Source organism: Molothrus ater, chromosome 3 (assembly GCF_012460135.2).
Source record: "Molothrus ater isolate BHLD 08-10-18 breed brown headed cowbird chromosome 3, BPBGC_Mater_1.1, whole genome shotgun sequence".
NCBI classification, from domain to species: Eukaryota; Metazoa; Chordata; class Aves; order Passeriformes; family Icteridae; genus Molothrus; species Molothrus ater.
Window position 1 is genome coordinate 64109227 of NC_050480.2, and position 26296 is coordinate 64135522.

Below are 26296 nucleotides of genomic sequence, written 5' to 3' on the forward strand. Positions count from 1 at the left end.
ACATGTGCTACTTTAAAAGTTTTCTAGCCACTTTGTGGTCTTTTTTTAACCTGTTCTCAAATGTGGTATAAATATGTCCTTCATATCAAGAAACAAGACGAATACCAGCTACAAGAGACTCTTTGTTTTCTACCCTCTCCCAAGGAGTGGTTTTGCTTTGGGCAGTCATGGTTTGAAGGCAGCTCTGTGTTTGCTGCTCTGCAGGACATGCTTGCTTTCCTGAAGTCACTCTTGCCTCCAGTCTCTGGCTCCAGACATGTCAGCAATTCCTTGGTCCAACTCAGGACTGCTACCTGTGATACTGTGCTGGTAAAGAAAATAGCTTCTTTGCACTGCTTGCTGAAGAATATTGACACTTACACCTGTGGGGTGTATCTGTGTATTCATAAGGATGCATCAACTTTCTTCATTCTGATGATAAACCCCAGCATCACTCATCACAGGAAAGTGAATAAAAAAGAATTTCACATGTGCGTGTGATGGTGATGTGTTTTGTTGAGTGGCTGTCTCCTTGACAGTCAGCATCTTCTGCTGTCCCTTGCTCACTCTGTATTTATGAGTGCAACTTTTCCCCACAGTGGGACGGACATTGACATATTGCTTGATTGGCTGTGTTTGCTTCTAGCTTCCCAGTAAACTGCTCAGGGCCAGACCTACAGAAACCCCTGGCATGTCAGTTCAGACAGGCTTATCTTCCACCTTCCTTTCAAACAGCAGTGAGGTAGAAAGCCAAAAAAAGCACATGTGTGTGGGAGCAGGAGGGAGTTAGTGACTCCTGGACTTTCTCATCATTGAAGGGGCTGGTTAACTGCTGCCTGGTGATGATCCCTGGACTTTGGCTGGCTACTTGCATGCTAATAATTTTTTCACAACAGGCTTTAAACAGTTCTGCACAAGTTCAGTAGTACAGCAGCTTGGGTCATGTTGGTTATTTGTTTTTAAGCTGTTAGAAAAAATTCTGACTACAAAAGCCTTGTATATGTTTGTAATTGCAACAAACCTTACTGTACATAGTATATTTAAGCATGCATAAAGTATTCAGGCTAAAAATATATCTTTTATATAGCCCTTGTCTAAATCCCTCCTTAACTGTTAATATATCAATGGTTTTTTTGCATATAGTCCAAATTATGTGGTAGTTCTTTATGGTTTGTTCCTACCTTCTCACAACAACTGCTGTGAGGCACTACAGATGTCAGCTGCCAGCAGTGCAAGGTGGTAATGCAAAAGGGATTTGTTTCTTACCTGGCACAAAAGTGAAAGAGGACTTGTGCTGAAATAATTTCCTTTGCTGTGGCAGAAAAATTGACATGGAATGCTGGGTTCTTGGTTATTCATTCTGAATCCTTACACATCTGCCTAGCTTTGACCTTCAGTAGATGACTCTTCCATAATACTGTGAGTAAACAAATATGCTGTCATCCAGGCTTAGGAAATGCTAAGCCACTGAAGCCTGCATACATTGCGGATCTAATGTGCCTCATTTCTGATTAGTATTTGGTTTGATTTTATTTTGATTTATGCTTCAAATTGGAAAACACTCACAATAGATTATGGATGTCAGTGGTTATTTTTAAATTATTATTTTTGGATTAAGAGATGAGCTGGATATTTGTTTAACTTTGCAAATGTTCTTCAGAAAATAGTTGGTTTTCTCTGCTTATCCTGTATCATCATAGCCAGATTTGCTCACTTCTTGCATGCCTCTGTGTGTAAACATATATATGTGCTTTTGTCTCCTTGCATACCAAAGACATCCAAATGAAGTATTATTCTCTTTATCTTTTCCATTGTTTCAGTTCATCCTGCCTCTTTCCTCACCATGTAATCATGGGACACTTACTGTCTTGTTTTTGGAACTCTTATTATCAAATATGATAAAAAGTTCATTGTACTATTCTTCAGCTAAAAATACTTGCCAATTAATGAGTATGTTTGCTTGAAAAACTTCCTTTGGCCTCTAAGTACAATTTAAATAATTAGATCAGTGAGTGGTTTGTAGGGAGATTTCCTTCTCTTTCTTTCTAAAATTTCAACTGCACTTCCACATTTCTGATGTTCCTTGGTATTTTCAGTTCATCTTCAGCATCTGTTTTTCACTTTTGCTTGTGCTGCAAAATTTGAAGTTCCTTCTATGGCTCACTTCCTTATTTAAGCAAACTGTGTGGTATAGCAGTTGTGGACTCTTCTGGCTTAAAACAGGGGTAGAAATGGCTGTAGAGAGAGGAGTGTGTAAAGCAGTGGTGGGTTGACAGACAGGTTTGAGTCTTATTTTTGGGGATAAGAAGCACAAACTGGCAGAGCCACTTTTATTTCTTTATTTGTTTACTTATTTGTTTTCCTCTCTCAGACATCTTTGTTTAGATATTTCCTCTTCAGTACTTTTAAAATGACAACTATAACAGTTTCTGCAAGTACCACTAGATCCTTTCTTTCTTCTTCCTAGTAAGCTGTGACAATCTGGCTTCTCCGTGCTAAAATTGTCATTTCTCTTTCTCTCTATAAACTTTGCGTAGTTTATGGCTGATCAATCAGATTGCTTTTGTATTTCTGTAATTTACCTCTCAGATTTATAGAAATTTTAAAAATCTGAAATTATAACTCAGTGAGTTAAGTAATTTTAACAAATATCCAGACTTGCATCAAGTTTGCAAGATCAAGTAATCTTTTTAACACATCTATTTATTATTACCCCTGTAATTATTAAAGGGAGTGCTGTATGGGGCTTGTGTTTATGGGATGATGCCCAGCTGTCAAATACAAAAAAGAAGCCAGATTGTTGTTATTCTATTGAATCAATCAGAAGTAAACATCTGAGTATAAAAGTCTGTGCTTTTTTTTTTTCTTTCAGATGGAAATTTTGTCTTTATGCTACTTTTTCCCCCTTTGAAAGCAGACCTGTATCTGGTTTTTAGTCACTATTTCCAATAAGACCACATTACTCTTCGCCAGTAAGGAACCCAGAAGAATTTCTATATGAAAGAATATATTTTCCATTAAATATTTGCTCTCTATGCATTGACCAGTTGCATAGTTTCAAGGTTGTGCCTTGTGTGCTGTGATGTAGCAATACTGTTAGGCATTTAAGTGCCTGCCTTTTTATGAAGAATCAATGTAGCATATAACCTTTAAGTGCATCTGAAACTTTGAAAAATAGTTATGTCTTGCCTTAATGAAAAAGTTTCAACTAGAGTAAATAATATTTTTATTTCTGGAAACATAACAAACTGGAAATGGAGGTTTTTTTGATGTCCAGCCTGTTCATAAGTGTTGTTGTTGTGGCTAAGGGGGATACTGTGCCTGTTTCTCTGGCTCACTGACAAATCTAAATTATATAATAATTTCTGGCTTAAAAGGGTCATGGGAAGTGTTGTATAGAAGGAAAAGCTCTGAGATGTTATTGGAGTGGGTCAGAGTGGGAAAGCCTAGCAGAAGTTACAAAAGAGGAGTTTGAAATACATGTGATTAATTTGTATTGAAATCAAACCACAGGGAGTGGTAAGATTTACTTGACATAATTGTAGAATGTTTACTGTGTCTGGTGTCAGTTCAGGAGTCTTTACCTTTTACAGTTTAATATTGATTGTACATAAATAGTGGATCTGAGTTGTATTCAATATAACATACTTTATGAAGTGAAATAGCAGGGGTCTTGCTAAATTGTTTGCACAAAGTAGTTATTCATAGGTGACTGAGGATGGAAGTGACAGAGCTGCAATATTTATGTCACTGGGATGTTGTCAGCATGATTTTAAAGCAAGATCCTCTTTTGACTTTCAAAATTACTTTTTTTTTTAATTGCTACATTTTGTACAGCACAGTTAAGTTATGCCAGAGATCTTTCCAAGCCTCAAAGTGTTTAGTTTAAACAATAGTTTCTTGGCACTTCTGAGCCCTTGCAGCCACTGTGTATTCGGAACAAGGAGATACACCCATAGCACAGTTTCAAACATTGTTTTTTATCTCACATCACTTGGAAAAAAAAAAGAAAATAGCAAGAAAAAAATCACCCATAGCTTTTTTTGTTTAGAACAACATTTTACCACCAGCTAAGATTTCTGTTCTGTGGCAGTAGTGCTAAACAGGACAGTTCTGCCACCATCTCAGCTTGCCCAGCAGAACCTGGCTGCTTTGGAGAGGGGTTTTATGCTAAAATGCAACAGTGTTCGGAAGGATGACACACACAGGTGGTGTTGTCTTATGGGACACTCACTCTGGTATTTCAGACTGCTGGTGGCAGTGGTTTAGGTTGCAGGCATTTAAAGGAGCTTCCCTCTCAGCACTTTCCTCATAGGTGAAAATATGGCCAATGAACCAACCACCTTGGAGGTAGGAAATGTTGGCCTTTAAACAATGGGATTTGCTTGAAAATATTTCAAAGTTTCAAAGTACTTCCCAATTTCAAAACATATTTGGAGTCTCATGGTTTTCAAAAGATCTTGTGTGTGTGGTACTTCATTAGAAAAACTCCAGTATTCTTAAGGAAATAATTCAGCATAAAGCAGAATGGTTCTTTTTGAGTTCTGTGACATCTCCAAAACATCATAATGCATCTAAGAGTTCATATCTTTATAGTTAGTAAGGAGTTTTAATGCATTGAGAAAGTTTGAGAATATTACAAAAGGATCCAAATATGTAAGTTCAGTAAACCTTTTTGACAGCTTGATTCTCCCACTTACAGTCAGAAATGTCTGAAATATGATTGATTGTTGCATTATTTTGCAAAATTTTTGTATGATACTATATTCTTTAACAGAATTAACTTCATGCTTTTACTCACAAGTAACTTCAGAATTAACTTCATGCTTTTACTCAAAGTTCATGCTTTTACTCACAAGAAGCACTTTTTTGCAGAGATTTAACCAGGATGGATAATTTAATTTTTCTGGTTTGCACTGCTAACTCCAGTGTATAAATTAAAAAATAAATAAATTTTAAAAAACACCTGCAGAATTTGCAGAGGTTTGAAGAGTTAAGTAAATAAGTTGTTCTTCAAATTTGACTGTATTTGGCAAAAATAAACCTATTTTAAAAGAGAGTTTAGATATGAAAAGCTTACCCTGTCTGCACAGTTTGTTATTGTAGGATCATGCAGAACTGTGTTTAGATGAAATCTTTAATTATATTCCTTCTGTCTAATTTTGGCATAATTTTAGAGGAAGAAATCAAAATTACCTAAGAAAAAAGCTAAAAGTAGCAGACATACTTTATAAAGGCTTTGTATGTGTGGTTTTGGCAAATGACTCCACTGATGTAATAAAGTGGTAATAATAACAAAAAAGGATTTGGATATTGAGTTAAACACTGAGATCTCCCCTGCAGCAAAGGAGACCAATGGAAAGCAGACTTTTGCCTTCAGGCATTTGGATTGCAGTGTGGCTTTGTATTAGCACTGGATGCAAAGGGAAAATTCTGGCTGAACTTTGCCTCTCTAAAAATGGTTTGTTTTGTGTTAAACATATGTTTTGGCATAGAGTGCTCTGCTGTCTGGATATACTGATCTCTTTCCATTGACTAAAGAAGACCTTGCACAATTAATTGGAAGCACTGACATCTTGAGATGAGGAAATTAATTACATCCTAATTTATAAGTAACTAGTGACAAGGATGATTTCAGCAAAGGGTATTTTTTCAGCACAGTCATTTCAGTTCATTGCATGATTCATAAACAAGTTTACATTTCTTGAGTCAGTATTGAATGCAAAACAACCTGGAAAAATATTTATGCATGTTAAATAACAGAAAATTAAAAATTTCTATATTTTAGGACATGTTAGAACACCACAGGAAACAAATTCCTTGCCATGTGTTTGCCTCATCTGGAATTCCTTGCTGTGTTGTCACCTCAGCTGAAATAATAGCTGGTTCCACGTTGCATGACTAGTGCTTTATTGTTGTAGACATCTTTTTGTGAAAATCCTTTCTTAGGATTTTTTCCCTTCTGAGAAGCTGAGGCCTCAGGAACAAAATGTAAACAATGGTTATCTGCTGCTGTGGAATGCAACAGGTGTGTCTGTGATTGGGCCATTTTGAATGTTTACAATTAATGGCCAACCACAGCCCAGTTAGCTTGGACTCTCTAAGACACAAACCTTTATTATTCATTCCTTTCTATTCTTAGCTTAGCCAGCCTTCTGAGATGAAACCTTTCCTTCTATTCTTTTTACTATAGTTATAATGTAATATAAGTATCATAAAATAATAAATCAAGCCTTCTGAAATATGGAGTCAGATCTACGTCTCTTCCCTCATCCTGAGAACCCCTGTGAGCGCTGTCACACTTTATATTCAATATTCAGTATATTTGACCTGTGGCAATGTCTGATTTACCATTAAGCAATGTAAAAAATCTCATTCATAATAATATCACAAAAATTTCATGAGATAGTTCAAGCAATGTAGCTCTTTGTCGAGAAAGGAAAAGAACCAAGAAAAATATTATTTTGGTGATAGCCCATAATGATAGGCTTTATTATTCAACTAGCAGCTTCAATTCAATATTGTAATGCAGAATTTGTGTGGGAGGCTGCCCTCTGGCAATAACACAGGAAGAATTTGGGACCTATTATTATTACTGCAAAATATCCTTCTCAGTTGAAGTGCTTTCTTTATAGCCAAAAGAAAGATTCTAGTCCCAGATTCTAAGTTTAAACACTCTTTCCCCACAGTTTACTAGTGCAATGTAAAATGAGTATAGATACTTGCAAGTTCATAATTATCATATTACTTATCTGTGTAAAAGCCGATGTGAGTATTAGTTATGGTACTCCTCAGCACAAAATGTACAATTACAAACACTTTCTAGATCTCTGTGGTGCTATCAATAGGTAATGTTCTTTCACAAAACCAAACAAACCTGCTGCCAGACAGTCCCACAGAAACCAGCTGGTTACCAGAGGCTCCACTGCCTAGGCCTTGTGCCCCTCCTCAGCAGACACTACCCAGGGCATCCAAACCTTCCCTGACTATCGTGACGTTTTGTCTTGATGGCTTAAAAAAACCAGGGAACTGCTTTTTTGGTGTGTTTTTTATAAAGAAGATATAAAGGTTTTCTGTGCCACAAAGGGGGAGGATAGGCAGGTTGAGCTGTTTTGTGTTTTGCCTAGAAGAAACCAGGACTAGGAAGTTCATGTGCCAATAGGTGGCATGCACCAAGCATGTACATCCAATTTCCTGCCAGTCTGGTTGTAACCACTCCTTCACTGAAATGTGGTGACATAGGGTGGGAAAGCTGCATCAGATCCTCAGTTTGCTTCCTGAGTTAAAACTATTCTTGCTCCTCTGCAAGTTTTTGAAATCACATTTCTTGAGAATAGGATTTTATAAATGAGCATATGGCTAAGGGTGTTGCTGGTGCTCCTGCTTTAGCTGGATAAGTGCTGTTATCACCTCGATATTGGCAGATAATCAGGAGTTGTTTCTATGCCATACCTTCCTGTTGCCTAGGAGTTGCAAGGGAACCCTTAGTGCTGAATTGCCAGACATGTTTGAGAGTTGGAATTGTTTGTGAAGATGTGCAGGATGAGGCCCAGCTCCAGGTGGATACATTTGTATGTTGCAGGAACAAGCTCCTGCTGGAGTGGGACACTGCAAAGGGCACTGTGAAGCAGCTTGAGGAGCATTTGTCCTGCCCTGAAATCAAGCACCCAGGGCCTGGCTTTTCCATGGCTGATACTGACTGTGCTGGGAATGCTGGCCCCTGAGTGAAGGCACATTAATCTTTGCACTTGGTTAAAGATCATTTCCCTTTTAATTGCTTGGATCATGTATGGCCTAATTTTTATCTGTGTATAGTAAATGGTAATCTTACAGCAGACAAAGTGTGACTGTCAAAAGAGGCCTCCTTCAGAGGGAAGGGAATCAGTCTTTAGAGACTTCAGTTTTCATTAAATGGATAAAATGAGCAGAAGTGCTTCTCAGTCACTTTCACCACAATTTAATTTACCTCAGAAAAAACACATTATCTAAAAACAATAGTTGTGTTGTTCCACCTAAGAATTTTCCAACAGACAAATTATAAAGCCACTTATGAGTTGTTTACTTTATTATTTATTACAATCTATGTACATTTGCAGTATTTTTCTTGCAAAATCCATGACTCATTACTCATTAGGGAAATTCTGAAATGACCATGAGAAGCAGAGGGGGGCATTTGCAAAGTGCTTTGCTTGTGTATTTTAGCTGGAATTTGATACTTCCACCTGGTTAAATTCTCAGCTATGTGAAGTTGTTTGGTTATTTTTCCTGCAGTGGTTTAAGCATCCACATGATGTGGTAGATAATAAGAATTGAATTGACCAAGGAAATAGCTGACTGATGTTTGTAGTTACTCTGCATTCTTACCATCCTAAAATGATGAGCATGAACAAGAGTTGCTAAGTGTAATTTTTTGTTACTGAGAACAGATTCTGCTATTATCTTCAAAGAATATTTGGTTTTCTCCCTTGCTGAAAAAGCAATTTCCTTCAATACTTCTTGAAGTACGTCTTTGGTTTCAGATAAACACACAGATAGATGTATGTAAATTCGTTGGTAAATGATTGGTAAATCTTGCTTCATCATTTTCTGGTTTCTTACTGCTGCTGATACAAGAGGCTCTCTCCTTAACCTGCACCCAACCGTGGCCTCTTAGCTGGACAGCCAAAACCCTGCTGCAACTGACACAGTTCCAGTGCATCACGTACATCACAAATAACAGTTTTACTTATCTGAATTTTCAACTTCTCTTTTTAGCACTTCATAATCTAATTAATACCATGAAACTTGAATTTTATGGTTTTCAGTTTCATTGTACCAGTGTTGAGGTGTGTGTGTTGTGCCATTTTTATAAGCATGTTTAATTTTAAGATGACTATTCCTTACTGCTTCTGACACCTTTTGTCATTCTGAAATTCATGGCATATGTGTTTTCATGGATATGTCAGATACTCTTGCAGTACCATTTTCCATTTAATCTTTTAGACTGACACTTAAAACAACAAATTAGCACAAAATGGGCTATCGTTTTTCCCCTAGAAATCAGTTTGTTAAGTCAGAATAGTAAGAATATTCATACAGATTCATTTTTTGCTTTACCTTTTAACAGAAACAAAAGTTTATTATTTGTAATAGTTCAGTTATTTTTAAGATTTGGTGAGAATTCAAGAATTTTCTTTCTTTTCAGGTATGATGTAAGTATTAATTGCTTGCCTGCTTGCATAATTACTGATTGGTACTTGCATTTTCTCAGCTTTATGACCAGCTTCATACACCCAGCTGAACACAGAACACCTAATTGTTTTTAAACAATAATCTCAGCATTAAATACAGATGCCTGTGGTGCTGTGTTTGTTACTTTTAGTTATCTAGATGTTGATCATTGTAACAACACAGTTTTTGGTTGGAAAACAGCTACATTTTTTCTCATAGTGTCCCTTAAACATCCAGATCCTTGATCTAAGCTGCAATATTTTAGTACCAAGGTTCTGAGGTCATCCAGTTCCTTTTTGTGTTATGCCTTCTGTAAATCAAAACTCTTGAAGTCTGTCTTTGATCCTGCTCTACTTTGTGTATTTTCTAACCCTGCTACTCTTCTTCCATGCTTGCTCCCCTTTTCTAATCCATTTTGATTTTGGAGGAGAAACACACTAGTGATCATTTTCAGCTCTGATAGTTTTCTCTACTGAGCTGTGATTCTGTCCTTGCCCACACATCCTCCACAAGAGGAATCTGAATCCTGGATGAATCATGTTTTCCCAGTCTGAGGGTTGCTTCTCTGAACCTTTTTCCAGATGTTTCAGTTCGATGGCATGTGAAAATTAATATTTGAGAATTGTACTGGTTGCTGTCCCACATATGTCTTCTGAGACTTCTGGGCAGACTGTGATTAATTTCCTCCCCTTCCTATCTTCCATCCCCCCGTCCATCCTTCCTTCTTTACCTCCTTGCATTCCTACATCCCTAATGTTCTTGAGGTCACCTAGCTGATTGGCTCTCTGCAGCCCCTCAATGGGATGTATACTCAAGTTGCTGCTTTAAGGTATGATCATTTAGGAAGAGTTGATCCATAAATCCTACTTGTCCGAGTGTATCATCTAGTACATTGTTCCTTAAGATCTTAAATATATTGAAATATTTGAATACTCTGGAAAGAGTGCTAATCAAGCCTATGTGTATTTTGGTATACATTGGGGGTGGAGGGGATGTGTATGTATACCTCAACACAAACTTATAGATGTTTTACATGTATGTATAAAAACATATTTATAACATTTAGCAGTGTAAGGGCAAATTGGGCTCCTCTAGGGAAGCTTGGGAGAAAAAAAAACATAATAAAAAGCTTGTGCCTGCCTTTGCTGCGAAAGGCTATATATTCTCTTAAAATCCCTTTTCTTATCTCTAGTCTTTCACAAATACAAAATTACTTTCTCTTTACCATTCCCCAGAAGACTTCATAAACATTACAAAACACAATCACCCAAATAACAGATATTGTCAACCTTCAGTTGTTGCTGACATTTGCTCTTCTCTTTCTTTCTTTCACACTTAAGCTGACCATGTGAAGATTTCCATTAGATCAAAATAAAATAGGCTACCACACTTTGGATGCCACAATATCATAATTCTCATATTTCTACATTCATGTTTTACAAAGGAGGGAAAGTGAGAAGAAAAAAATATATATTTTAAGCAGTAATGAGGTTGGAGAAAGAAGCGAACTTTTGGGCTTAATGGAAAATGAAAAAACGTTGCATTGACTTTACGTGAATAATCCCTTCCATCTTATAAAAACACCTTTTGTTACTAACACAGATATGGACACAGGGAAATATATGCTCTTTGAATGCTGCTTTAATTATCTTTGCTGCATTTATAACTGAATGCTCTTCATGAGAACTTTGATGAACTTTACCCTGTATCTCTATGAATTTGCTTTCCTTTACTAGTTCTCAAAATTTCTTGCAATACGTGCAAAGGTCTGGAGCACTTTTGATGACAAAGTCAGTTGATAAAGAAATTTTACAAGTCTCACCAGTGAAGGTTTTCAACAATGCCACTATGAGTAAACTCTCTTTTCCTTTTCAAAAGACATTGGAACACGGTATCCACTTCTATGTTTTGTCATTAAGAAGATTCTTTAAGAATTAATTTTTAAGCTTTTGTGGTTTTTCTACCGACTACACTAAGTCAAATTATAATTTATAATTTATTGGCCTTATTACAACACTTCATTAAAGTGTCAGAAGATTCAGCTTCTATGCAGGGTATTAGTGCAAGAGCTGTGCATGCGGAGTTCTTCGCGGATGGAAATAGCTACGGCAGTCATGTTCTGCAGCGTGAATTAACAAAGATTGATTGCAATCTGTTTTTATTAACTCAAGGAAGAAAAGCAGTGTAGTGATATTAAGAAAATTAATTATAACTTTCTAATCTAGTAATTAATGTGCAGCTGGGCATGAGTGCAGTTAGTGCATTTCAGTAATTTGGCAGTCCTCACAAATTATCATCATCTGTTCTAAGGTAGACAACTGTTCTCTAATCCTTGCTCATATTTTTATAATCTTTAGCATTTCAGAATGGTTTTAACAGCATAGATGTTGGATATGGCCTTTTACCATAATAATGTGAGCTCAAGTTTAGCTTTATCTTTCAGAACTGAGGTTCAGTTGTAATTTTTAGAACCATCTATCATTCTTTTCCAGTGTTGTACTGAAATTTCTTCTGAAGCAGTTGTATGAATCTGTGATTACTGGTAATTGACCTGCATATGTTGAAGTGTCTTAAAATGCTACTGAAAATTTAATGTATCCTGTAAATTGAGATGCTTCCAATTAAATAGAGTTCTTATGATGATCACTTTCAAAACTAATCAAGTAATATAATGGTGTTACTAAAACTTTTATTGACTTAATTTTGACAAATTAATAACTGTAACCAATGCAATTACCGTAATGGTCATTCTAGTCTACATTTTTCATAATCTATCCCTATATGTTTTTCAGAAATGCAAGGAGAAAATAGAAATTACCTAGGTATATTGAATTAGCATGACAAGGTGACTTGAGGGGGAGAGTATTTGTGCCCTTCTTGCTTTCTTTATGAGGTATGAAGGTTATTGTGGGTCACCCCGTGCTCAGAGCCTCTTGTCTCTTAGGAAATTAGATGATACTGAACAGAAATTACAACTAGGATCCAAGCAGCAAAATTGATAAAAGAAAATGCTCTTAAGCAGACTGCCCAGTGTTGCAACTATCAAACTTGACCTACTAAAATCTATTAAGAGTTGTAATCTTCTCAGTACGGTTTATATTTAATCTTGTTTTTGACAAGTGATTGGGAAAAAGCACAAAGCATCTGTGTAGATCAGACCTGTAGATCAGGTCTAAAACTATTCAGTATCCTTACACTGTCAGTGAACAGATAGTTAAAACCACCTGATTTGTTTACATAAGACTTCTGGGGAATTTGCTTGTCTTGTTTTAGGAATTTTGTTGTTAAGTTTTGATTAGGAATGCATTAGAGAAGGTGTTCTGGGAGACCAAAAGCGAAGAGTTTTCAGTCCAGTGAATCTTGTTCTTTCAGTTCTTTTGTGACAAAATTTCAACAGAAAATGGACAGCATTTGCCAGAAGAGTTTTTCTCCTAGTACTTGAGACATTCTCGAGGAATTCAGCGGACTTGGGTTTTTCACTTCTCAGACATGTGCTTTTCCTCCCTAGGTTATTGCTTCCTTTAAAAGAAGCAATTAGCTAGAGAGTCCAAATTGGATATTACTGATAGGTGAATAGTGGGCAGGTTATGCCTAAGGGCTTGTGAATAATTAAGATCAAGGAATCAATGTGGGTGTCTTCATCAGCAGGTTAGTTCAGCTCAGGCGTTGAACTTCTTAAGTGTCTCTCCCAGTGTTCCCCACTTGCTGTGCTGTGTTTTGTGGGTAAATGCAAAAGTGCCTAAAAGTGGATATTTGTTTGGCACAGCTGACCTGCTTGTTCTCAAGGCATGTGGGGGATCACAAACCTGGCTTTGGATAACTAAGTAAAGCAAAGCCATCTATATCTTCTGTTTGATCCAGCTCAATCTGAGCAGAGAGCTAGCTAAATCAAATATTTTAAGCAGAAATTCAAAGATTTGACTGCTCTATAATGACAATAAAATATACAAGGGTTTGGGGGAGGTGGGGAAGTGAGTTTCTGAGGCTCTAATCAAATAACAGCCTTGGAATTTACAAAGGACCTACTCGGAAATTTTGTTGGTTTATTGGAAGAGAATAGGATTCATGCAGATCTCATGTCAGTTTTGCTTCATGCATAACTCTCAGATACAAAAAAAAAAAACCAAACAAAAAGAACCAAACAAAACAATCACAAAAAATCAAACACTAAGCATGAAACTTGCAAATTGTCTGAGGTTTCTGGTTGACCTTAATGACTGTGAATAATGCATGGTGGTGGTGACCATCTTATGCTGGTTCTTGATTTGTGTTTTGCAGCCGGTGGCATATCAGTGGTTTTAGGACCCTGAAATATTCCATTTTGTTTTTCATATCAAAAAAATTAATTGAATAAACTAGCTTGCTCTTCAAAATTAACAAATGGGCAGCGCTGCAGTTTATTGCATTAGTTATAGTGAACAAATCACTTTGGAACAAATCAAATTAATAAAGAATATAGTTAATTTGGCTTTCTTTCTCTTTAGACACATGGTTGCAAATAATTCATATTTGAATTGTTCGAATAATTGAATAGTTTGAATCTGCTCCAAACCATTTTGTCAATATCCTAAGTTTCTAAATTATTTTCAAATTTTCTAATTGTTTTCTTTGAAGTTACCAATGTAACACAATTTTCATGAGCATTTGCAGTAATAAAGCTCAGTTTGCACATGGCAAAACAAGAGTAGTTACATGACATGCAGCTCTTTGGAGAAAGAGGTATTTTTAAGTGTCTTATGTATTGTTTGAAGTCATTCTGTGGTGGATTAGGCAGTCCAGCACTGTAAATCAATTTGATCACACTGTAACTTCAGTTAGATCAGCTGCACTTTTTTTCTGTGTTTTCATGTACTACAAGGTATTACAACTGACAAAAAGTACACATCAAAGAATTAGTTCATAGATATGTAGGATAAAATATAACCCTAAATGATATCCAGTGCTGTATCTCATTCAGATGTGCCGAGAAAATTGGCGGTTGCAGAACTGACATGGGTACTAATGTCCAAAAGCTCATCCAAATTCACTCATGTATATGAATGCCTCAAGGCTTTTTGTAGCTATCTGAAGTTTTTCCTCACAGCATTAAAAGGTATGGAATCTTAACTGCAAAACTTCAATTTTTCTGTCAGGCCATTCCCTTGGGTCCTGTCACTGATCACCACAGAGAAGAGATCAGTCTCTGCCCCTCCCGTTCCCCTCACAATAAGGCTGTAGACTGTGGTGAGGTCTCCCTCAGTCTCTTCTTCTCCAGGCTGAACAGACCAAGTGACCTCAGCCACACCTCATGAGGCTTCCCCTCGAGGCCCTTCACCATCCTCATGGCCCTCCTTTGGACACTCTCTAATAATTTAATCTCTTTTTTATATTGTGGCACCCAGAACTGTCCCCAGCACTCGAGGTGAGGCCGCCCCAGCTCAGAGCAGAGCAGGGCAATCCTCTCCCTTGCCCTGCTGTGATGTTGGGCCCGATGCCCCCCAGGGCAGGGTTGGTCCTCCTGGATGCCAGGGCAGTGCTGGCTCATGTTCCACTTGCCACTGACCAGGATCCCCAGGTCCCTTTCTGCAGCACTGCTTTCCAGGATAACATTCTCCAGTCTGTCCGTACATCCAGGGTTGCCCCATCCCTGCTACAGTACCCAGCACTTTCCCTCATTGAACTGCTTGGTTGGTGATTGCCCAGCCCTCTGATTTGTCAAGGTCTCTCTGCAGGGCCTCCCTCCCCTCAAGGGAGGCAACAGCTCCTCCCAGTTTTGTATCATCTGCAAACTTGCTTAGTATCCCTTCCAGACCTCTGTGCAAGTCATTTATGAAGATGTTGAAGAGTACAGGGCCAATTTGATGCTGTGTAGGCTGAGTCTGCTGGGTTTTGTTCTCTAATATTGCCATATAATTTTGGAATTATTATAGTAGAGAGTAAGTAGTAAAGTGAGTAGAGAGTTAATGCCTGGCAAGTCAACCTTAAAAATGAATAACCCAGTGTGCAGCTCTTTGGTGATTGTGTTCTGCCTTGACTGACTTTTATCTCACTACAGACTGACTCTTGTAAGGACAGGGAAGAGTAGGAGCTCACTAACATGTCTTTATGTTGGGGAAGACATTCAGCCTGACTTCTTATCCAATAGGCAGATGTGGACTCTCTTTTAAGTGTTGAGTTAGGTGAATGCACCTAGACAATATCCAAATTAGGGATGTTCTCTCTCTAATCTCACATAAAAAACTGAGTGTCCTTGTGTTTCCTTCTTTTTAATGAGCAGACCTTGACACTGTAGCACACCATAACCTACTGAGTAGACCTGGCTTAGAGGATGTGGTATGACTGAATATAATTTAAAATACTTACCAGAATAGTCTGTTGTTTTATATCAAACAAGCAGTAGTAAAACCCCAGCAGTAAATGCTGTAGCTACATTCACATTGCTGTAGAAATCCATATAGCAGAGGGTAAAGACAAAATGAGATTTGTACAATGATGGGCTAGTTTGAGACCTATTGAGAAGGAAATAAAAAGAGGCTAGCAAGACAGCTAAGTAGTTTGTTCCAGCAATTTGCCTTCACTGGTTTAAACTTCATGTTAAAATGACGGTTTTATTGTTATAACACTGACACATGTTTAGGAGGAAATTAGTTAATAGGAGGGAACAATCTTTCAGAAAATTAAATGAAAGGCTACTATTTCCACTTGACATCTGTGAAACTGCTGCTACATTCCTTGGAGTAGTGCTTAGAGAAATAAATGAGAAAGTATTCCTTATAATTGAGCTTTAATGGTATCCATATGCTATATATCTTGTAATGGTGCTCATGTTGTGCAGTTTCTGTGTAGTATAAGAAAATTGAGTATTAGTCTGTCAAAGGCCCATTAATGTAAATGTCTTGATTCAGTTCTTAGCTGTGGAGAGGCCCATGTGTTTTAAATACATCCCAGCAAATTGTGGTTGGTGCAGCAACTCTGATAGTCTTTCTGGTTGACCTTTCAGGTTGCCCATTTCATGTCATACAGCAACCTCTCTAGGTAATGAGATCTACTGGAGCAAAGATTTTAAAAGGCATCATTTTGAATTTAATTCTTTTCAAATGAACATTTTCTAACAGGCATTAGAATATTCAGTCTTTCAGCAATGTTGTTTCACATCATGTCACGGTGTTCTACTGAGGCCATAAATGCACTGTTTTCTCTATCTTTTACCCAGAATTCCCTTGTAAATTAATTGAGTTTTGCTTAACTAACTTTGTCAGCATTGTTTTAATGGCTAACAGCTTTTGGGCTTGTCTTTGAAGGCTTAAATATGTCATTTGAATATTCAGCCTGTTGTATGGGTACAGTTTACTGGCATCTGAGATTTTCATGAGTAGTACAAGTCAGAAAAGCCTACTTATGAGTAAATTTTGTTTGTGACACAGATTGGTTTGTGTTGTTAATTGGCTGTGAATTGACCAAACATGTCTTAGGTACTTAAGATGATTAGAAAAAGACCTGTTGCTCTCCATAGAGCTGTAGCAGAGGTGGTCATGCTTTCCTCTTAGGGAGGAAAAGGGAGCCTGAAGATACCCTTTGGAAATCTGCCTTCCTGAAAGAAGCAGGAGTGAGAAAGGGCAGTCATCTCATTTTTTATTTTTTACTCTGATCACTTTGACTTGGGCCAGTGTGTTGCTCTCAAATTCCCAAATACTTAATGTAATGTGTCAAGAAGTTACTCATAATAGACCTAAAGATAGTTTATTTTGGTGGCTTTTTTGAGTTCAAGGTCTCTCTGGTATTGAAAAGACAATTGTGCACATTACCAAAAGTACTTATTTATCACTGACATTATCTTTCAGAAGTGTCAGAAAAAACAAACCAGTATGCCATATCTATCCAGAACATACTGCATTCCAGACATGATCTTCATTGCACTGGAAAAACAAATATGGTACTTCTTACATGACAATTCTTGCAAGATATTCCATGCTATATTATTCCAGTCTACAGCTGGGAATACAGAAAAGAAAAAAAAAGGGGAAAAAAGGGCAGTAATAAAAAAAAAGCTTGAAATACTGATTCTTTCACTTAAGCCATCAAGAGCAGTGAGGGATTACAAAAAACATTTAAAACCTTTGACCAAATGTTTTCCTGGAATTGGGACAGAAACCCAATTTTCTTAAATGCTTTATAAAACTGTATCATCATTGTTCTCATTGATAATTTATAAAAGAAAAATAGCAATGTACTTTCCCTCTGAATGTTGTTAATATGCAGAAGCTTTTTCAAGGTGATTAGTGAAACACCGTGCTGGTACAGGAACAAAAAGTACACATATTGTCTCCAGCAGGGTTCCAGAAGTGTGGGGGTTTTTTTCTGAACCTTTTTGTTCTATTGCTTTAAATAGTAATCTCTTCATGCTTATTTCACTTCATCCTTTATTATATTATTTTCATTGTATTGATTAAAATCCCATTACTGTTAAGAAAAGCTTATTTGACTACTCGATGCCAGGTCCTTTATTATCTGATAATCTGGTTTACAAAATCCTCCAAGGAATATCTTAAATGTGGCCATGAGTATTAGTGCATGGATTGTGATTATGTAGTTTAAGTACTTTTAGAATAAATGTTTGGTACTTCTCATTTTCTGCTCTACCAAAGTAACAAATGTCTTTCAGCCTTTTTTAGCTCTATTGGATTGTTAAGTAATTGGGTGGAAAACTCCTTTCCTTCTTCAAGATATTTACTCTATTGAGGTATTGTTGTAATTTAATACTGCAAGAAGATTATGGAAGAAATTAATTTTTTCTTTAAAAATTCTAATCTTGACTAATCTGGCTTTCTTGAGTTTCTGTGGTAATATTTGTCCTTTTCTTTCTTCTTCGACTTTTCTTTATGATGTATTCAGATTTTTCGGGATCAGAATTTTTAGTGCATATGTGGGAATTAAGCTGTATTGTGCTGTGCCTTGTCAGCATCATTGGTTTCTTGCAAATAGCTCATCTGTAAGATGAACAGCAGCTGTGTAAAGGTATTTGTTGCTTGAAGTAATAATAAGGAGATTACTGACGAAGTTCAGGGTTAGGTAGAACACAGCTGAATAACTGGTGATAGAAACTCTTATCACAGGGAACATAGTGTTATTTCCTCAGGTGAAAATCAGATGTGTATTACATTATGTGTCATCTTTTTGTTTCTTTGTGGGTTTGGTTTTTTCCATTTGCTTGCTATACAGTAGAAATTTTTCTTGATCTTACCTTAATTAATAAATTTGATCTTATTTAAGCCATCGGTTGATTTTCAGTGATAATGCAAACAGCAAGGAGCTTGATTCACTTATAAAAATATGAGCAAATAAAATAAAATTTAGTGTTTATTAAACATGGAGCAAAAGCATAACATTCACAATCAAAATCTGATAAATATAATGTATGACATCCTCTAGCCATGTGATATGCCTGAAATTAATGTCATTTTGAGAAAAATAGGGATGGCCCTTTATTGTTAAATTGCCTGTATTATACTGAATAAATGTAGCTTCTATAAATGTATAAAGATGGGGAAAAATGATGTAAATTGCATGTAAGTACTTCTTTAAATAATTGACTTCAATTTTGTGTGGTTAGTAGGCATTGAAGGACAAAACTGTGCATAAGCAAATATGTTATTTGCTGGGAAAAGAAACTTTTTTATGTTGTATCACTGATTTTTTTAGAAAGAGAATCAGCTCTAAGTTCCTGAATCTGAATGATGCTAACAGAAAGGATTTCTACAGTGATACAGGTGTTTTAGTCTGGCTGCAGGGATTCTCTGCATTCCTATTAACTTATTGTCTCTGCAGCAGTTTTAATGACCGTTACAGGATTTTAGTGCTCGATCAGTCCCCGTTGAAGCAACCACAAGTATTTCTATTGGCTGTGAGTAAGGATCAAGGCCTTAGTGACTGACAGTGAGCAAAATAAATTTTATCTGATCCCAGAACAAATGGATTTTTATGACACAGCAATGTGTGGGTAAAGAGAAACAAGAAGATGGAAGAAGACTGGGAGAAGAGGACATTTATACTTTTCTTAAAGCATTTGTCAAAACAGATTAAGTCTTTCACAACACTAGTCTGAAAAAGACTATGTAAGTTTTTTTAATCTAGGGGAGCTGTCCCTTTCAGTGAACCAGAATGCCATTTCAGTAGAGTTTCATACAGCTGTCACAGCATCTGTGACAGCAGATACTGAAGAGAGGTTTCCCTCAACAACAGTGGTGTCTCTGTATTGTGCATGTTTAGATTGATATACATACCCACAAATCCATATGCAAGCGTAATTTACAGCATGTGTTAAGTTAATGTTAATATCTGATGAATATCACAGCTGCAGGTCCTGTGACAAGCTGTCCAGTATGCGAAGCCACTGTTGATCCAGCAGCTGCATTAGAAGGAGAAATAATTGACTGTCAGTCAGCAAGCCTTTGACAAAGGCTCCTTGCAATGACTGGAAGCTACAAAAGGGCTTGAAGCAGACCTTTGTGACTTGTCAGCCCATTATTTTTAATAACGGAGCCATGCCGTTAGTGTAATGATTTTGATTCTATGTTTCAAGCATTTAATGGCACCACATGCAGCATCAAGCACAATAAATGTGACTAGGTGCTTTGAAAGACTTTAACCTGAATGACTGTGAACCCACATAAAATATTTTTGTGACACAAGAAGCTAATATGAGCCAATTGAGTTCAGAGAAGAAAAAGATTAAATCTTTTTAGATTTACTGTCTGATGATAAGGAATGAATATGAACTGTATTGACAAGAGTGATACAGATATATTTTAAATGACTGAGATTGAGTTTAGGATTATTTAGGGTACTGAAAAATGAGTGGTAGGAAGTGGGAAAGGGGAAATTAGTGGCAGAGAAATTACATGTAGCTGTCACTTGCCCTCTGTGCTTTGGTGCTTTGAATCTTTACCTGTTCTTTTAAGTCCTCATCAGACTGAAAAGACCAAATACTGGAATTTTGTCCTGTCCAGAAGATTAGTAGTGGCTTTTCTTGAAAAACTGATACAGCCCTTCTGATAGAGAACCCATTGTTTTCACAGTGCTTCAGTACAATAATACCCTTGGTTGGGTTGTGAGTGTCCTTAGCCTGAGCTGGAGGGGACTGCTGGTGCAGGATCTCCACCAGACAAACACATCTCTCTGCCTTCACTTGAGAAAGTGTGGAGACAACTTGATCTCCAGTGACTGGCAGTAAAAGAAAGAATATCTGGGATTTGGAATTGAATATCTGGAATTGACTGGGAGAACCAGAAGAGAGTTGTGGAACCAGAAAAGAACAGAGCAGCCAAAAAAAAAAAAAAAAGGCCCACCAAACACATCAAGCAGAAGAAAAAAATAAAAAAATATAGGGAAGTTCTGGGTTTAGCACCAATTCTCCAGCCTATTTCTATGTCACCTAGTCACCTCCAAATGCAAACTGTTCAACACTCATCCACATAACAAAGTTTGCAGACAGAGGAAGTTAACGTTTCTTTGCACTTGGACAATGCAGCTGATATAGCAAAAGAACAATTTAGCAGAACTTGAACATCAGTTACTAGTAAAGGAAATCAGATGTGGGAGAGAAACTAACTGTAGTCAGAAGTTAATTATCTAATCAGGGTGGAGGGGGGAATTATAGCAAATCCTCAGGAGAAAAAAAAAGGATAATCTAAAAGTTGAGTGTTGGAAAAGTGATGTAGAACTGGAAGCAGAGTCTTACAGAGGGATGTACTGACTAAAGTATATCAAAAGTGCCAAATGCCATGGCTACAGTGGTTTTAAGGCAGCAAGCAATCTTAATGTGAAATGTGAAGTTCTAAAGCTTTAAACTTACAGTTAGTTTGTCTTTTAGTATTAAAAGGCATGGTAGAGAGCACAAGAACAGAGATAAATGGTGTTTCTCATAGATTCTTCCAAAACTCTTAATTATTTTCCTGCCCAGTGAATCTGCTTCTCAGAAGCAGGAGTTAGTTTTTTATCGCTTTGCTTAGGATGTTTTTTCTTTGGGTTTGGTTTTCTAAGGTTTTTGACTGTCAGTAGCACTGAGTTACACCACTTGCTTCAGCAGGGAATTTCATTCTAATACCACCTTCTTTTATTCTGTCTTAACTTATCACATGGATGGCAGAACTGTGCAAATCCATTCATTACTTTCATTTCCTGTTATTTTCACTTCTCTTTGGGGACCTGATTAAAAGTAGTCCATGCTAGTACTTATTATCTCTGGCGTTGCTCTGTGGTGTTCTATTCCCTCTTGCTTTTTTAGCCTTTGGAATTGATTAATTAAACCTTAGTATATAAAGTAATAGGAAGCACAAATTTTTTAGTTTATTCATTAGTGTGTTGTGGGAGACATGTAGGTCTGTGCTGTGCTCAGATAACTTTTATCAGAAATTATTTTGGTAACAAATACAGTTTTAGTACAGTTTTAGATGATGACACTGAAAATACTTTACTTGTGTCATATTGATATTTCAGATCATGTAATGCCTGACTAATTGTCTCTCCCTTTCACCATGTGGGCTTGTAAATGTGAGCTTAGTGCTCTGATGGCTTGCCACTGAGTGCCAGTTCCACAAGCTTTGATGCTCCCTCAGAGCACCAGTAATGTGAGAAGTGTCATGGGGCAGACAGCCATAAGGAAAGGGTTGTACGAACCCTTTCCTTAAAATCCTGTAAAATCCTAAAGAAATTCAGTCTTTTTCCACAGGGAAATGTTACAGGAATTTGATGTAAACAAAGCAGCTCAATGGTCTGGATGGACTGTTTTGTAAAAATAAGATACTCTGATTATTTTAAGTGTCAAAAGACACAGTATCACTAGATCCAGATGTCCAAAAACCATGTATCAGACCACAGAAGAAGTATACCATGCTATCTGGTCATTTTTGGAGCCCATGGAGGAGGTGATTTATTTTTATTCTGAGCAGCTGTCAGACTTCCATGCCTACAGTAAAGCACGGTCTTCCCAAAGGCAGTTTCACTGGCCTCTGCTTATTCTCTGCTGCTCTCCAGGGGCAGATGAGATTGCTTCCACTTCACCTTGGTTCTCTCTGGCATTTTGGTCTCCACCTGGGTTTTGGCCCCTCCTGCTCCATATCTGCTGTTTCTATTCACTGTAGAGTCCTCTCACGTAAGTGTTCCCCAGCTGCCATCGCTACTCTGACCTAATCATGAGCAGATACCTTTCACCACAGAGAGTATTTAGTGGACTTTCATGTAGAATGACTTGAACATGGAGCAGACAGAGCTCTCTTGCCTTCCCTGTGTCTGCCACCGCTGGCCGACCCTCCAGGGAGCTGGGGAATTGTCCTGGCAGAGGCCATAGCACAAGTTGATACTGGAAACTTTGTGCTTCATGTATCTCCTGCTCACCTTCTGCTTTTACATGAATAGTGCTCTTCTGTCTCTTTTGCTGTTCTGTCCAGTTTCAAGAGAAATTGCCTGTTGGGTGGTCACCTTGGTGAACATCACTGGATAACATTTGAGCATTTTACTTTTTTGCCTGACAGTACAGTAAAGAGCCTGAAAGTAAAGAAAGTACAGTAAAGACCATTCTAGGGCAGCTTTAGAGGTCTCTGGGTGTGTTTCCTTATAAAGATAAAAGGCAAAAATGCTGGGACAAGGGTAACTTTTCTTCTTGGAAAAAGGAACTATAAACATTACCTTTGAAGGACCTGATGGACTTCATGGAGAAAAGCAGGGATCTTGTTTTAAAATCTGTTTCATATTAGCATCTTTTGGGGGCTGTGCTGGTATTTCCTCAAATGATGAACAGTTAGCCACAGCACTCTGATTTTCTTGCTCTCATTTCCAGACAGATGATGACGTGCATGTGTCTCCAATACAAATGGATGCATCTCCACCACTGGCATCACTGAAGTGGCCAGGAAATCAGCATATATTAATGCTGACACTGCATTGAATAGGCAAATAGACAAAATTGATGTTCTCAAACGAATAGCTCTGAGATTATACCTCTTCGTTATCTCACTTGTTGCAGTGAAAAACATTTGTGTTTTGTCTGACATTGCAACATATGTAGAAATCTTTCCTATTCCCTGTCATCCCATAAAATTGAGTAACCACTTGTGTTAGTCTTCCTCCTGGGATTGCTGATGGTACTAATTCACTGTCTGCCTCCTCCTGCTAAGTCAGCATCCCTAAAGATCATCTCTCCAGGTAAGAGCTGAAATGAGTTTCAGAGAAGGCAGCTGGGCTGAGCAGGAAGCTGCCAGCTGGGCAGTGGTTAGGCAAGGACAGCAGTTAAACCATTTATTGTCACAGTTGAAAAACTCACCAGCTGTTAGAATTTGCCTACACGATCCTCCTTACAAAGAGGAATAAAACAGACATCAAAAACTGCCCTGCAGGCTAGCTGGCTGATTTTCAGTTTCTTTTTCAGCTGTCTCCAGCTGTCGAGACAGTGAATGAGAGGTGTTTGACCAGATTATAATAATTTTCCTGTCTCAGAGAAGGGACACTGTGGAAAAGTCAGAGCTCCAGCAGGAGCCTGGGTGCCTTGGGTGATTCTGAGACCACTTAAGCCTGCAAAAAGTTAACTGTCATTTACTGGAAGTTGGATAGGAACATATTCACACTTGCTGCTGGGGCTAGAAATACACAGTTACTGTGCTAGTCCTGTCACAGGTTCCTCAGTTCGACCCTGCCTTGGCAGCTCCCACCACAAGATTTGGGTGGAAAAGTTGAGTGAGTGCCAGTGGTGTGTGCAAACATGGGATTTCTGTACTTTTCTTTCTACTCTCAGACAAAGGTAAGGATGATTTGCCAGTTAGGGGGAAAACAAAAATACAGTAAATATATTTGAAGCAATAGCAAATAAATCATCAGTTTCAGTGCTTGTGAAGACAGGCCCTTAAACCAAGATCCACGATGCTATATAGTGTATTTCTGGGGATGGGGAAGAAAGAAGTAAATTTTAAAAAATCTTTTTAGCATTTAATTTCTGAAATAGAGTGATTGAAACTTTGAGCAAGCGTTGCCTGTGTGCTTCATAGTTGAGTTTGGGTTTAATTTTGCTTTAAAATATTAATCTCTAATTAAAACTCAAATCACACAGCATAATTTATTAGCATTCTTAGTTAGCTGCAGTACTAAAAGGAGAAAGATGTAGCTCAGGAGTTTGAAGGGAACCTTTTCTAAATATTAACTCATCCTTTAACTCCCCCAGTGTGGTCTGTGTTGTTGGATTTAACTTCTCAGCAAGTTGTTAGGAAGGAATGTGTGTCTAATGATTAACATTTTGGTTTCTGAGAAGAGAAGCCACTCATCTTTCTTTCTTTTTTTTTTTTCCTTGGTGACACATTGACAAATCGTTCCGTTCAGGGCAGTCCAAAAAATTATTCTTATGAAAGTATTTTCAGATGTGGCAACCCTAAATTATACATGAAATATTAGAAACTCTATCAAAATGGCCTCTGAGAATCATCCTTTTGGCTGCCACTTGTCTCCCTTTCCTAAGGGATCACCAGTATGGGTCAGGTTGGCAGGGACTACAGTGGATTGATCACCTGGTCCAACCTCCCTGCTCCAGCAGGGTTATCCTGGAGTACTCTCCCAGAGGATGACACTGTAGTATCCATAAAATACTTTTTCCCCAGTATTTGCTTATTTTTATGTTGAGTGTGTGTGTATATTTAGAACATATTAATTGTTGGGGTTTGAGTTCAATCATTTGCCTAGGAATTTCTGAAAGCAATTAAGTTTTATTTAGCATTTTGATGTATTTTGTGCCATCTATGACTCTAGAGAAACTTCATCTTTGAAATGTATTTTGTTTAAAATCAAAAATAGATACCAAGTATGTAGAGGAAAAATCTGATGGTTTTCAGACCTCTCTCTTAATTTGTTCTAAGGAGACTTAGTTGATTTAATTAAATTAAAATCTTATGAAAGACTGGTAGTGACAGAAAAGAAAAACACCAAAGGCTTTGGCAGTGTATAGACTGAAGGCTTCTGCAATATATAAACACTTCATTAGAAATGCTGTGGCTGGACACTGTGTATTTATATTGACTTTTTACAAAAAGAAGACATAGGAATAAGACATAGGAATAATAATAAACCTTTCTCAAAAATAAGCAAGTCTGCCAAAATGGACTGTCCCCTTGGAGATTGTTCTAACTGGATTGAAAGACAAAACTGTGGAATGGTTTGGATTGGAACAGACCATAAAAATCATCTAGTTCCTAAAAAAATCATTAAAGATAAATTGTGAGCTAGGAAAAAACCTTTTATGTAATTAAAGATTTTAAAATATAACATTACAGAGTCTTTATCTCCAGTCCTCCCTTTTGTTATGTGTATTAGCCTATAGAGAGTTAAAAACCCCATTTGGTACCTGTGAAGCTAATTGAAATTTTGAGATTTGGGCACCTGGCAAGGGGTAACTGTAGGATACTCGTCTCCATGGGTTTATTGTGTAACAGGAAAGACTCCATCTTCAGCTTAATCTCCTCTGTGAAGTGATTTAATTCTGTTATCTCCCTGCACTGATTATCAGGGGAGCCCCAAAGAGATGAATTTCTGAGAGTGCCCTTGCTGGAGTTGCAGAGCTCTCCCATTTCCCCACCTTCTCTCATGGTCAGACCTGTGGCTGGCACACAGCAATGCTGCTGGATTACAGTGTGGGGTTTCAGCTGTGCAGCCAAATGGCATGTGGTCATAATTTTAAGACTAAAACATGGAAAAACAATCATATTATGCTTTCAAAATTGTCTGGGGACCACAGGCTTCCTTCGGGGAAAAAAGTGGGGGAGGATTTGTGGTTTTCTTTGACAAAAAAAAACCCTGATGATTCTACATTACTTCTGCTTTCAAGGCATGTTTGCTTGGGGGTTGAGACTCAAGGAGAAACATGAAGTGCATCCTGGGGTGCCAGGAGGGGAAAGCTGCAGGAAAGTTTGTGTGTCCATTGCAACACCCTCTGCCTGTGTCTCGACCTCAATTTGGAAAGGTCCCTCTCTCTCCTGGGTGTCTGAGCCACAGCTCTGGTGGTGTGGAGGGACAGAAGCCAGGTTCTGAGGACTGGGCTGGGCAGCACTCTGCTCCTGCAGAAATCCTCTTAAAACAGGATTAAGTCTAACCAATT

At 37.6% G+C, this 26296-nt stretch overlaps 1 protein-coding gene across 1 annotated transcript in view; it reads left to right on the top strand.

Moving 5' to 3' along the window:
• Positions 1–26296, top strand: part of MAN1A1 (mannosidase alpha class 1A member 1) — a 139581-nt gene that overhangs the window by 79363 nt on the left and 33922 nt on the right. The window lies entirely within an intron of this gene.